The 15,281-nt window shown below is 39.9% G+C and overlaps 1 pseudogene; it reads left to right on the top strand.

Annotated features, from left to right (window-relative positions):
* Positions 1-4,469: 4,469 nt before the first annotated feature.
* On the top strand, positions 4,470-4,569 carry LOC127099307 (uncharacterized; annotated as a pseudogene).
* The last annotated feature ends 10,712 nt before the right edge of the window (positions 4,570-15,281 follow it).

Consider the following 15,281-nt stretch of genomic DNA (forward strand, 5'->3'; position numbering starts at 1 on the left):
GTGGCTCAGGAGCAAACACTCTCCCGCTCCAGGTCATGCCTCCAATTCCAGCAATATTAGTGACTGTTGGTTCTAGCACTATAGGTTTGTCTCCTACATATGTTATAGAGTTATAATTCCAAGGTACATGTTTAGTGCTTTCGAATGGGAACAGCGTAGGAACATGGAAGACAATAGGGTCCTTTGACTTCACGGGTATTTGAAATGGGACTTGAGATGGAATTAGAACTGATATTTGTACTGATGTCTGGGAAGGCAATTAAAATGGTATTTAAAATGGTGTTGGAGTTTCCACTTGCTAGTAAGGGATCTCAAAAGGTGTGTGTCCCTGAGATTATATGAATGAGACATCTTCTAACTTCCTGGTATACCCGATTTGAACCAATCCTTCATTTATCATTTGTTGATAACACTCCTTCATTTTCCCACATGTGTATGGATTGATGAGGCACATTTTACAGTTAGCATGTAACTCATCGAATGCCTTGTAACCGGTCAATTTTTCACGTATCTTTGACATGGGAGTTTTCACCTGATCTACCTTTTAGGTCAAAACAGTGTCGTCTAGTCCGTCTATCGCGTTGATAGTTGGACCCCCGTGTCCTGGCATTAGATTTCCCTTCACTTTTGGACCCTCTGGAGCAAAATAGATAATATTGGGATCCAATAAGTATTGTACCTTGAACTTTAGTGCCAGCCACTTCTCAGTAGTATGTCCTGGTGACACGGCGTGGAAGTCACACCTGGCGTTAGCATCGTAACCACGGGGAAGTGGATTTGGCGGAGGTGCTAGAGGTTTAATCTCTACCATCCCTTTTGAATTAAGTATGACAAGACCTGAGTATATGTTGTAGGTATGGGGTCAAATTCCTTCCATGGCCTTTGCTGATCCTTCCGGGCGTACCCATTTTGTTGATTTTGTTGAGGCAGGGCTCTAGCCTGTTGTTCTTAAGGCCTAGAGTATGCCTGTTGTGGATATTGATTAGGACCCACTAGAACTACGTAAGAATTGTAAGGCACTTGAGAACTCCCTTTGATTGTGACAGCGTTGGTCTCACCTTTCTTCGAGTTGTTACTGTTGGAGTACCTTTTGTTACTATTTTGACTCGATGGTGGTTTTCCGATCTTACCGTTTTTCAAGCCATTCTCAATTCTTTCCCCAATTATCACCAAGTCAGTAAATCCGATAGATACTGAATCGATCATCTTTTTGTAATAAGGGCCTTGCAGGGTGCCCATGAACATGTCAACTAACTCGTTGTCCAAAAGTGGAGGTTGTACGCGGGAAGTCAGTTCTCTCCACCTTTGGGCACATCATTGAAGGTTTCACTCCCCTTTTGGGAAAGATTTTGAAGTTGCGTACGATTGGGAGCCATATCCATATTATATTTATATTGTCTTAAGAAGGCATTAGCTAGGTCCTCCCAAATCTTGACATGGGTTCTTTCCAGTTGCATGTACTAGTCTAGGGATGCCCCACTTAGACTGTTCTGGAAGTTATGCATCATTAGTTTCTCATTTGCTGCGTAGGCAGACATCTTTTTGACGAACATCCTAGGATGGTTTCTTGGGCAACTGACTCCCTTGTACTTCTCGAAGTCAGGAGTTTTGAACTTTGGAAGTATACCGACGTCTGGTACCAAACACATCCACATAGCATCAACTCCAAAGACATTGAAGCCTTCGATCACTTTCAGTCTTTCTTCTAGTTCTTTATATTTGTCTTCAGTTTTTATTTCCCCAATAGTTATAGCAGAGTGAGTAACTGGTTTACTTTCTTGGACCATGCACATAGGATCTTCCTCCTCATATTGTTGGCTTAGGTCCACATAGTTGTCTTGCGGAATCGGTATTTGTACGGGACGAGATGACCCATTGTGAGCAATAGTTGGGGTAGACCCTTCAGGATGAAAGGCGCCGTCCTTAGCTTCTCCCCCTTGGACATCAAAAGTAAACCCTTGTAGAGGGTTACCATCCCTAGGTAGGATGTGGAAGTAGCCTTCCTTTTATCAGTCTCAGCTTCCCTTGCCAACATGTTGGTAATGGCTCTAGTGAGTTGATCCATCTTGTCCTTCATTCCCTCCATATTTCCTTTGACTGAGTCCATATCCACCCTAAGTGTTTCCCGATTCTGTTCAAGTTGCTTCATGGCCTTCTTACGTTGAGCTCGAATTTGGAGAGTCGAGTTGTCACGTTCGAAGGTACTGGAAAAGTATGAGTAAAAGTGGTTTTATTTTCTTTTTAATGCATATGAAATGAAGTGTGCATGAATGCATGATGATGTATGCAAAAATATTTTGTTTTTATTTCTTTAGGGAACATTCAAAATCCATTGTTTCACATTTTTAGGAATATGAACAAGATTGTAAATATCATAGAAATAACTTTATTCATAAATCCAAAGTAAAGGTTCGTACGGGGGTGATGTCCCACTTATAACAAAACATCAAGCAATAAAAAACGGAAAGACAAATTCTCAAAAGAAAAATAAAAACTAGAGTGGTGCATACATGGCCTCCTTCAAGTGGGCCTTAAATTTTTTCAACATGGCATCGTATAGCCTAATAAACTCGAGTACTTCTTAGGGAGTGTTGTGGAAGTTTTCCATGCCATCAGCTCTTAAGTCTAGGAATTCATATCTCAGATTTTTGGGAAGTGTTTTCAAATCAGGGGTTGGTTTGTTAAGACATTGCGTAGGGTCCGGTGTTATTGCTAAGCATTGGTTAGATTTGTCCTCTAAAAGATAGTCTGATGATTTGTCTTCTCCTAACTCTGCTTCTTTTATGCATTCATCGATGATATCCATGAAGTAACATGTATCTTCTATTGCAGGTGCTTTCAAGAATTGGGAAAGAATGAATTCAATTTTCTCTTCACCTACTTCGAAGGTGAGTCGTCCTCGTTTTACGTCTATGATTGCACCGGCAGTTGCTAAGAATGGTCTTCCTAGTATAATAGGTGTAGTATCATCTTCTCTAATGTCCATAATTGTGAAGTCAGTGGGAATGTAAAACTGACCTATGCGTACGGGAACGTTTTCAAGGATTCCTACAGGATATTTGATGGAACGATCTGCTAGTTGCACGGACATTTTGGTCGGTCTTAATTCTCCCATTTCCAGTTTCTTACATATGGATAAAGGCATAACGCTAATTCCGGCTCCTAAATCGCATAAGGCTTTGTCGATGACAAATTTTCCTATGTGACAGGGTATAGAGAAACTACCCGGATCCTTGAGTTTAGGAGGCATGTTTTGGATTATAGCGCTACATTCGGCAGGGAGTGTAACGGTTTCGCTATCCTCAAGTTTCCTCTTATTAGAAAGAATTTCTTTTAAGAATTTAGCATATGAGGGCATCTGCGTAATAGCTTCGGTAAACGGAATTGTAACGTTTAATTGTTTAAGGAGATCAACAAATTTTCTAAATTGGCCCGCATCTTTGGTTTTAACAAGCCTTTGAGGGTAAGGTATAGGTGGTTTGTAAGGTGGTGGAGGTACATAAGGTTCCTTCTTTTCTAGGGTTTCCTTATTACTCTCTTCCTTTTCCTTAGGTTCACTTTCCTCAGTTGATTTCTTAGGGTTTTGGTTTTCTATCCTTGGATCAGACGGTCCTTCCACTTCCGTTCCGCTTCTTAATATAATTGCATGAGCTTGGCTTCTCGGATTAGGTTGGGGCTGTCCAGGGAATGTACCAGTTGGTGCAGCAGTAGGTGCTTGTTGTTGAGCTACTTGAGATATTTGTGTTTCCAGCATTTTGTTATGGGTAGCCAAGGCATCTACTTTGCTTGCTAGTTGTTTAAGTTGTTCGCCAGTATGTATGTTCTGGTTTAAGAAATCTTTATTGGTTTGTTGTTGGGAAGCTATAAAGTTTTCCATCATGATTTCCAAGTTGGATTTTCTAGGGGTATTATTGTTAGGCATGGATGGATTCGGTTTCTGATATCCCGGTGGTATAGATGGGGCTTGATTTGGAGACTGTCCAGGTGCGTATAAAGCATTATTACTCTTATATGAAAAGTTTCGATGGTTCTTCCAATTTGGGTTATAGGTATTCGAATAGGGGCTTCCTTGAGCATAGTTTACTTGCTCTGCTTGGATTCCAGTCAAGAGTTGACATTCCGCAGGAGTGTGGCCTTGGATTCCACATACCTCGCAATTCTGAGTTATAGCAACCACGGCGGCTGGAGGTGATACGTTTAAACTTTCAATTTTCTGGACCAAAGCATCCACTTTTGCATTGACGTGATCAAGGTTACTTATCTCGTACATGCCAGTTTTCGGTTGAGGTTTTTCCACCGTTGTTCGTTCGGTTCCCCACTGATAGTGGTTTTGGGCCATGCTCTCGATAAGCTGGTAAGCATCAGCATAAGGTTTGTTCATTAGTGCACCACCTGCAGCGGCGTCTATTGTTAACCTTGTGTTGTATAAGAGACCATTATAAAATGTGTGAATTACTAACCAGTCTTCCAAACCATGGTGTGGGCAAAGTCTCATCATGTCTTTGTATCTTTCCCATGCTTTGAAAAGAGACTCGTTGTCTTTCTGTTTAAATCCGTTTATCTGGGCTCTTAACATAGCTGTTTTGCTTGGCGGAAAATATCGGGCAAGAAAAACTTTCTTCAACTCGTTCCAGGTGGTGACTGAGTTGGAAGGAAGAGATTGAAGCCATCTTCTAGCGCTATCTCTTAAGGAGAAAGGAAAAAGACGAAGTCGAATTGCCTCTGAAGTGACACCATTAGCTTTAACAGTATCAGCGTATTGAACAAATACGGATAAATGAAGGTTTGGATCTTCGGTAAGATTTCCAGAGAATTGGTTCTGTTGCACAGCCTGCAACAGCGAAGGTTTAAGTTCGAAGTTGTTTGCTTCGATTGCGGGCGGAGCAATACTTGAATGTGGTTCATCTTGCGATGGAGCGGCGTAATCTCTAAGAGCACGAGCTGGTTCTGCCATCTCGGGTATCGAAGGAAAAAGGTTTTTGATATCAGGAAGTTCGATAGGAGGGAGATTGTTTTCAGCACGATATTCCCGAATTCGTCGTAAGACTCGGAGATATAGTTCGATATCGTTGATTCGTAGATAGAGCGGTTCGCCTTGTGAGCGAGTGCGTGGCATATGTAAGACCCCAATTTTGGCCCTAAGATCCCTCATGGCCCATATCATATCATATCATGGCCTCAAGGATCATGGCATACCCTAGCTTCCCTCCTAGTGGGTGGGATACCTTGTGAGTGTGGTTCTTGATCACCAAGCATGTATAGCATCTGTATATCATTACTTTTCATATGTTTACTAACCAAAAGTACAAAAATATTATCATCTAACCGTGTTTCTTGCAGCTGAAGCAATCATCAGTCAAACAGTCAAATCAGGCCTTGAGCAATAGATGGTGGCCATTCCTGAAGAATTTGGACACCATGATCATTCATAAAGAGTTCATATAACTTATGATATCATTTGGAACCAAGATCCCATGTGAAAGAGGCTTGGAATTCATCAGAACATGGCCCAGTCAAGAAAAGTCAACAAAAGTCAACTGTGGTCAACTGTGCATTTAATCGGGAATTGGAAGGTGTGGGATGGTTAGAAAGACCTCATTCATGTCCATACAAGTCCCATTTGACATTTCAAAGATCAAGGTTGAAGGAATTGAAGTCAGACAGAAAGTTTCCAAAAATGGCAGGTGACCTGTAATTTCAGCTGCCCAAAATGGAAAGTTTTTCCCCTCAAGATAACTTCATCATACAAGCTTCAAATCAAATTTTGTCCAACATGAAAGTTGAAGATCTTGATCTCACCATTCTAAAAAGTCCAAGAACTTGAAATTCCCATGTGTGGTTTGCGAGATATGGCTCAGTGAATTTCAAAAATGACCCGTAATCAGGAGGGCATAACCTCCACATGGATTGTCCAAATTGCAAGTTCTTTATATGCACAAACTCCATTTGACATGTACTTTCATGGTGCATAATTGGATTTCTTCAAAAGTGCTCAATGCAAAAGGTCAAATTTCAACTGGACTGTTAAATGAACCAGGGGCAAAATCGTCCAACTTGTGAAATAATTGGAATTTTTGAGTGGGGACTTTTGCAACACCTCACAAATGGCATTTGAAATTTGTTGGAATATTCACAACATGCCTAGGCCTTGTGGTTTGGAAATTAGCTTTTGAAATGAATTGGAAAAATTGATACATAGCCATCACATGTGGAAAATGCAAAATACTCATCCAATCAACATGAAACAAGTGGCAACAGGTCATGACAGGTATTTGGGGTTTGTGTGAGCTGGCATTGAGCTGTCATGAGCTGGCATGGAAAAGACATTTTTGCCCCTAGCTTGAAATTAACACTTATGCTAAGCACATTCCAATTGGTTAATTAGTGTGATTAAGTGGTAATTAAGCTTGAGTATATAATCCTAATCATCATCAAATCATAACAGAATCCACATTTCACAAATCAGATCAAAATTCCCTCCAATTTCTGAATTTTCTCTCAAGAACACATCAATGCAAATTGGATCGAATCTCTCTCATTTCTTCATCAATTTGGAAAATTCCTTTTGCTGCAACTTCCATTCGACTTCTTCTTGAACTGTTTTGGTGAATCGGATGGAAAAGAGCCACAATTCGCAACTGTCCAAGAAAGCTCCATCAATGGTGAATTTGATTTTTGCGCATTAGAAGCAACTTCGATTGAATTTGAGCATTGCATTCAACTCCTGGAAGATCATTCTGCAACTGTTTTTGACTTTCACACGCCAATACCTCACGATTCATCACTGTCATCAAACGAAGGTAAATTTTCGAACCTCAAGAATTGATGAATGTTCATATGCGTGTTGTAGTTTGTTAGATGTAGTTTATCATGCTAGGCTCGGTTTGTGAAACGGTGAACTATAGGTTGAGAAATCTGAACTCGAAGCTTTGAATGAGAAACTTTATTCGATCGATCCGTGAGCTGTGTTAGGAGTTAGGTGGAATTAGTTACATAGTTGAGATGTACACGGTGAGACGATTCCAACGGATGTTAGTTTGTGCAATTTGGTGAAGAAAAGTTCGAAACCGTTGTTGCCGTTGAGGAACGAAGCCGTGCGAAGATGATGAGCGCGGGATGAATACTGTAATTTCTGGAATTTCACATGCTACTGTATCGAAATTGTCATGGAGATTACCGTTACTGCTATGGCATGCGAAATTACTGTACTGTTATAACATTAATCCAATTAATCTATATTAAATTCGTATAAATCAAATAATTATCTCAATAAATATTACAAAATTAAAAAAATCATAAAATGATCAATATTAGTCCAATTAATTCGAGACTTTTTTTGTTGGACTCCATTTTTAATCTAGTATTTTTTAGACATGAAAATCAAAATAGTGCTTGGTAGAAAAATTAATTGGTATAGAGATGTTCTTAATGTATGCCATTTTCACATGTTCTACTATTTTAATCATAAAATCACCATGCCTAATCCAAATGGCTTGAAATTTTAGGGGTAGATTCTTAGCATTCTTCTGGAATTTTTGATATAGGATTTGTATTTTTTGGACCTCTGGTTTTTTTAATATGATTTATAGAACTTGAGTGTGGAAATATGTGACACAATGTGATATGCTGTGTTCCCTGATTTTTTTACCATGCTTCCCTTTGGCCAATAGCCTTAATTTTTTGCATAAGGCATCTTTAACATGTTAACATTCAATATGATTTTTCGTGGATTTTTATGATCCATTTCTTAATTGATTAGAATTTTTGAGTGCTGCCTAGCATTTTAGGGCTTTACTTGTGTAACCTTTTGTGTATATGTTGCTAAATCTTCATACCTTATCCAATGATCATGAAATTTGATAGAGTGTTTCCTAACACATTAAGCTTTCATTTAGCTTTGGTCCCATCCATTTCCCATGTACTATCACTGTTTACCATTTGATTGAAGTTAGTATACATTTTGTGACTTCATTTGATTGTGTTTTTGCATGCCTTGACATGTTGAATTAATTCCTATGGTTCCACTAGTCCAAATTGCTTGAAAATTGACATGTAGGTTGTTGAATGTCCTCTGTTTAGGATATAATTTTTGTGGAATTTTCCATGCTGTTTTGGTATTTTTTGTGATGTGATCTTGCTGGTTGCTCATATGTGATTTACATTTGCTCACTTTGCCTTACATGTTGCATAAATTGAAATAGGGGCATAGTTTGGATTTGGGACCAATTGGAGTCTTTTCTTAATAGATTTGTCTTGACTTTGATTATGTTTTGATTGCTGTTTTAGGATTTTTCCATCCTTTGGACCCTAGGCTTGGCCTAGTGGTCTTGTTACTTATGTTTGAGCTTGACTTTGAATTTTCAGGTTAAAAAGCTAATGCCTTAAGGAGGTTGATGCATAATTGAGTTGAAATCATTTGACTAATTGTTTGTTTTGTAGGGCTTGGTTCACTTGATCCTTGTGCCATGCACATGTTGCACATTATTGTTTGATTGTACATTGGTTGATTCTTATGTTATTGTTTTGTTTATGTTGGGATGCTGATTCTGTTTGACTTTTTCAGGTACCCTTAGTTGCTCAGTTCTCTTAAGAACTTGCATTGCTTTGCTTTAAGCAATTGGCATTGAGGTATAGCACCTTCTTCTTCATGTAGTCTGGAGACCCGGCCCGTTATTTGGCCGGGCAAACTGTCTGAAGTCCTCCTTAAGAGGCAATGCTTGTGTGTGTTTATATTTGTCCCAAGCAGGAAAAGTCCTCATTTTGAGGCAATTGGTGGATATAAGAGATATGTAGCCTATCTCCCACTATTCTGTGAGTCTTCTCCTTGCTCCCATTACATGGTTGTAGCATTGAGATCCAAACCCAAGATCGATCGAGTCTAATTGGGGAAAGAGTTCCATCTTTCTGAACTCCCCCACATTCTTATATTTACATGCTCTCTCGGACCTGAGATAGAAGCAATGAGGCACACCCCTCATATCCTTTCATCTGCTTCACCTTAGCCTCTCAATGGCAAGGTTAAGAGCGACACTTACCTCTTACAGTGGACTTTCATAGTCAAACCCTTTTGATTGAGCCTCATTGAATGGTTATAGCGTGTGCTACTTGAATTTATGTGATTGATTACTTGATTCATTTATACATGATTACTTGATTGCCATTGTGCATTTACTATCATTGATTTACCATTGTGCATTTATCATCTTTGTTTGCCATTAGTGCGTGATCAGTTCTTTTGTCCTTGTGACATTGATGTTTTCCCATTGAGGACAATTGTAAGTCCATATTGATTGGCTTTTGTTCCTATGACATGGAAGAGATAGAGTGTAAGACCTCATTGGTCACTCATATCTTCTTTGCTTTGTTTGAGCATTGTTGTTGTATGTGAGGATTCATTGTAAGTCCCTGTGATGTGGCATTTGTATTCCTAGGATCATACTGTGGAGGTTAACATAAGTCCAGATAGATTGGCAGTTGACTTCCCTGTTTTGTTTTTTTGTTTTATTCTGATGGAGATTAGTGTAAGTCCATAGAGTGGCTTCTGATATCCTTACTTGTTTTAGGAGACAGGTATAAGACCATTGAGTGGCATCCAGTATCCGCTTTTATTTACTTTCATCTGTTACCATGTTCATATTATTGCTCATTTGTAGCCTATTCCTAAGGACCCACTTGAATCATCTTCCATATGATTTCAAGAGGTGGACCCTCCTAAGAAGTTTTACATACATTCCACCATTCCATTCATCCCATTGTGTCCTACCTTTTCACACATGTTTTAAAACTTTGAAATAAGTGTTGTGCAAACATTCTCACCTTCTTTCCAAATTAGAAACTTGGACCTTAAGTCCATGATTTTCCAAACTTCATTTTTGTAAATACTTCATTTTGAATTGACTTTAATCATACTTTGACTTTTTGTAAATAATCCAAATAACTTCACCCATTCAAGTGATTTTGTGGCTTTGTCCATGTTTGTTAAGTTTTCATACATTAGCTATAGGTTTGATTTACCCTAGTTGGTTGATATTAATCTCACCTATTTGTCCTTAGTAGATGAATTGTAAGTCTTCCTTGCCTATTATAGGGTTAACCCCTCTCTGGCAAGTGGAAGCTTTTCTCACATGGTGGACGTGTTGTTTCATAAGGTTGAGTTTTCTCCCGTGGGTAACGTAAGACCTTTGAGCTTGTGTTTTAAAATTGAATCCACTAACTTTTGGAAATCTTTTAGCCGAACTACGGCGTTTTGATCCTTACCTTTGATGGAAGGTACGTAGGCAACGGGTTCATCCGTTCGAACACAAAAATAATTAATTTGTACATTCTTTTCTCATCATCCCAATCATGTTTGCACTATACTTATGTCATGATAAATAATAATTTTCAAACAACAAAGTGTGAAAAGGGCTCCCTAGGAGTACCTAGGACGCATTGGGTGCCTAACACCTTCCCATTGCGTAATTTACCCCTTACCCCGATCTCTGATCTTTTATTGGTTTTCTACGAGTAAAACTTCTTAGGCTTTTGTTCGCTTTTTAGCCAGTCCTTAGGATAAATAAAAGTGCGGTGGCGACTCTATGTTCATTGTATACATTGCTTGTGATTTAATCAATAGATCATATAGTAACGAATACACCGCTACAGAAAAGTGGCGACTCTGCTGGGGAAAAAAGCTCCTTGGTGGTATTGCCTACTTTTCACCCTTGTTGTATGATATATTATTATTTGTTATATGACATATTTTTGTACCATTTGGGATAACTGTATTGATTGTAATGTGTGAATTGCTTGACATACAAATGCTGTTTGCTTTGGTGATCTCTGTGAGATGAGTTCTATACCCGAACTCGAGTGCACTCTAGGATAGGAGAATGGCGTAGTCTTGTCGACTGGTGTGGAGTAGTCCTTAGCCAGTTGACTTGCGAGTCCATTCACTTGGTGGAGGTCATGTTGGATTGATAATGTCACACAAGTTATTTGTGGTTAGGCATTATTCGTTCAATCATGTGCCTTAGAAGCCAAGGACCTTAGATTACCAAACCCATCTTGGCCTATTTTTAGGACGTAGTGCGGAGGTCGTTCAGATGTAAGTTCTGATGCGATTGTCACGCGATACTACACTCATAAGAGTCTCTCTTGAGAATATTTTTGGAATACGAGTATTCGTTCCTCCGATAATATCCGAGAGATGGGACGATGATTATGGGAACCTCTGGTAGAACATGTCTGGCAGGTTTAAACCCTAGTACACTCCCTTTGGGTGGTTCTTAACCAAGACTCCATGCTCGTGACTCTCAGCAAACCCGTGATTCGTGGTTGAGTCGTTCAAACATCGTTAATATCAATGGATCCCGGATCAGGTGTAAAACCTAAAATCCACCAAAGCGGCTGGTTGATATTAAGGATGTTTGAGCCGGTTCATGTACCGTTAATATCAATGGAACTTGGGTGTTGATAAGGTGAAAAACCTGAATCCACCAAAATGGATGATTGATATTAGGGATACAATGAGCTTTCCCATGACCTTTGTCTGGTGTGCTTTGCTTGATCCTTGAGTGTGATTGTTGCATTCATGCATTCATACATTCATCCGCATCCATATCATCAGATAAAAAGAAAATTTTCAAGGAACTCAAAGGAGTTTATTTGCAAAAAAATTTCAAACATGAAAAAACCGGGAAAATTTTTTCACCTGATATATCTGATGAGATATTCTCATGTATGATCAAAATGCTTAAATATTTCAAAGTTTTCAAATAAAACCCTCGAGTTCCTTTGAAGTAAAAAACAAGCATATGCATAAACACTTCATGCATCATTTACATAAGCGGGTGTTTTGTTCCGGTCTCCCGTCCTGTGGTCTGACCCTGCGATCTTCATTTATTTTGGAGACGCACTTCGCCGGTATTATACCAGAGCCATCTCTGCCAGATTGATGGATCATTTTGAGTAAGAGAGCTGTGAACTCAGAGGAGATATTTGCCAGACTAAGTACTGTTGATGGATTTATTCCTGGTTAACCAATCCCGGGCTGGCATTGGCTACTGTTCTGGGGCATTTAATGAGTAAGGTTTGTTCACGAGTGGAGGATTCATCCATGATGATCAGCCTGAAGAGGAAGCTGCTGCTATCTTTGAAGAAGATGCAGAGGATATGAGCAATTTTGTTATTCCTGGTGGTGTCTGCCACAATTGGGTCGCTGTGGATGTTCCTACGGTCATTCATAAGTCAGCGTAATATGTTTGCTTTGTTTAAAACCCTTCTCCCACGCCAAAAGGAGAAGTGATGACATTGTTGGCAAAGCATATACAATGATGTTTTCATTCAATTAATGCATTGTTAAACATTTGTTTTTCCATTTGTTTTCGCTTTTTGCTTTTGCATGAAATCAGTGATCACAAAAAACCCATAAAAACAAGAATAAAAGCAACATTTTTCATCTGCATAATGGTTTGCTTGTTTAAATGCTAAAAGTTTTTCATTAACCAAAATCATTATGCAGGTTGATTCTAAAACCCATTGAACATAATGATCCAATGCCATCTCCCAACTTTGAATTCCCTGTATTTGAGGCAGAGGAAGATGATGTTGAAGGAATTCCTGATGAGATTACCCGCCTCCTTGAGCACGAGAAGAAGATCATTCAGCCGCATCTCGAAGATTTGGAATCAGTCAACTTGGGGTCTGAAGATTGTGTTCGTATGGTGAAGATTGGGGCACTTCTTGAAGAGTCTGTCAAGAAGGATTTGATCAGTTTGCTACGAGAGTATTCAGATATCTTCGCTTGGTCATATGAAGACATGCCGGGTTTAGATACCGATATTGTGCAACATTTCCTGCCTTTGAAGCCTGAGTGCGTGCCTGTAAAGCAGAAGCTCAGAAGAACTCATCCAGATATGGCGGTGAAAATCAAAGAGGAAGTTCAGAAGCAAATTGATGCGGGGTTTCTGGTGACTTCTACATATCCTCAATGGGTGGCCAATATTGTGCCTGTTCCTAAGAAGGACGGAAAAGTCCGTATGTGCGTTGATTACAGAGACTTGAATAAAGCTAGTCCAAAAGATGATTTTCCTCTACCACACATTGATATGTTGGTAGATAATACAGCTAAATTCAAAGTCTTTTCCTTTATGGACGGATTTTCCGGATATAATCAAATTAAAATGGCACCAGAGGATATGGAGAAGACAACATTCATCACACCTTGGGGAACATTCTGTTATCGAGTGATGCCCTTCGGTCTGAAGAACGCCGGAGCCACGTACCAACGAGCCATGACTACCTTGTTTCACGATATGATGCACAAGGAGATAGAGGTCTATGTTGATGATATGATTGCTAAGTCCCGAACGGAAGTTGAGCATGTTGAGCATTTGTTGAAGCTCTTTCAGCGTCTGCGGAAGTTTAGACTCCGCCTGAATCCGAACAAATGTACCTTTGGAGTCCGTTCCGGAAAGTTATTGGGTTTCGTTGTCAGCGAGAGAGGTATTGAAGTTGATCCTGCAAAGGTCAAAGCAATACAAGAGATGCCTGCACCCAAAACTGAAAAGCAAGTCCGAGGTTTTCTTGGCCGCTTGAACTATATTTCCAGATTTATATCCCACATGACTGCCACATGTGCGCCTATATTCAAGCTCCTCCGGAAAGATCAGTCTCATGATTGGACCGAGGATTGCCAGAAAGCTTTCGACAGTATCAAAGATTATTTGTCCGAACCTCCGATCTTGTCTCCGCCTGTAGAAGGAAGACCTCTGATTATGTACTTGACTGTTCTTGAAGACTCGATGGGTTGTGTACTCGGTCAACAAGATGAATCAGGGAAGAAAGAATTTGCTATATACTACCTCAGTAAGAAGTTTACTGATTGTGAGTCTCGGTACTCCATGCTTGAGAAGACGTGCTGTGCTTTGGCTTGGGCTGCTAAGCGTTTGCGCCAGTACATGATAAATCATACAACTTGGTTGATATCCAGAATGGATCCAATTAAGTATATCTTCGAGAAGCCTGCTTTAACTGGGAGGATTGCCCGTTGGCAGATGTTATTGTCTGAGTATGATATCGAGTATCGAGCTCAGAAAGCTATCAAAGGTAGTATCTTGGCTGACCATCTAGCGCACCAGCCAATTGAAGATCATCAGTCAGTTCAGTATGACTTCCCTGACAAGGAGATTCTGTATTTGAAGATGAAAGATTGTGATGAGCCTACACTTGATGAAGGTCCGGAACCAGGTTCCAGATGGACGATGGTGTTTGATGGCGCTGTTAATCAATATGGAAATGGAATTGGGGCAGTTATTGTTAATCCTCAAGGTTCTCATATTCCATTTACAGCAAGGCTAACTTTCAAATGCACGAATAATATGGCTGAGTATGAAGCCTGTATTATGGGACTTGAAGAATGCATTGACTTAAGAATCAAGTATCTTGATGTTTATGGTGATTCGGCCCTAGTTGTTAATCAGATCAAGGGTGAATGGGAGACGAATCAGCCAAGTCTCATTCCATACAGAGATTATACAAGAAGGATTTCAACTTTCTTCACAGAAGTTGAATTTTATCATATTCCTCGAGAGGATAATCGGATGGCAGATGCTCTTGCTACGCTTGCTTCCATGATAGTGGTCAGATGGTGGAATGATGTCCCCAATATTACTGTGATGCGCTTGGATAGACCAGCCCACATATTTGCAATTGAAGAAGTCAATGATGACAAGCCTTGGTATTTTGACATCAAGAATTTCCTCCAGAACCAGGTCTACCCGCCTGGGGCATCGGTGAAAGACAGGAAAACTTTGAGAAGGTTGTCAGGCAGTTTCTACCTCAGTGGTGAAGTGCTGTATAAAAGGAATTTTGACATGGTTTTGCTCAGATGCGTGGATAGACACGAAGCAAACCTGTTGATGACTGAGGTCCATGAGGGTTCATTTGGTACTCATTCCAATGGACATGCCATGGCTAAGAAGATGTTGAGAGCAGGCTACTATTGGCTGACAATGGAGTCTGATTGTTGCAAATATGTGAAGAAATGCCACAAGTGTCAAATTTATGCGGATAAGATTCATATTCCTCCGACACTTCTGAATGTGATTTCATCACTATGGCCTTTCTCCATGTGGGGAATCGACATGATCAGCATGATTGAGCCGAAAGCGTCCAACGGACACGGGTTTATTCTCGTAGCAATCGACTACTTCACCAAATGGGTTGAAGCCACTTCGTATGCGAATGTAACCAGGCAGGTGGTTGTAAAGTTTATCAAGAACCAGCTGATTTGCCGTTAT

The sequence above is a fragment of the Lathyrus oleraceus genome, chromosome 6 (assembly GCF_024323335.1).
Source record: "Lathyrus oleraceus cultivar Zhongwan6 chromosome 6, CAAS_Psat_ZW6_1.0, whole genome shotgun sequence".
Taxonomy (NCBI): domain Eukaryota; kingdom Viridiplantae; phylum Streptophyta; class Magnoliopsida; order Fabales; family Fabaceae; genus Lathyrus; species Lathyrus oleraceus.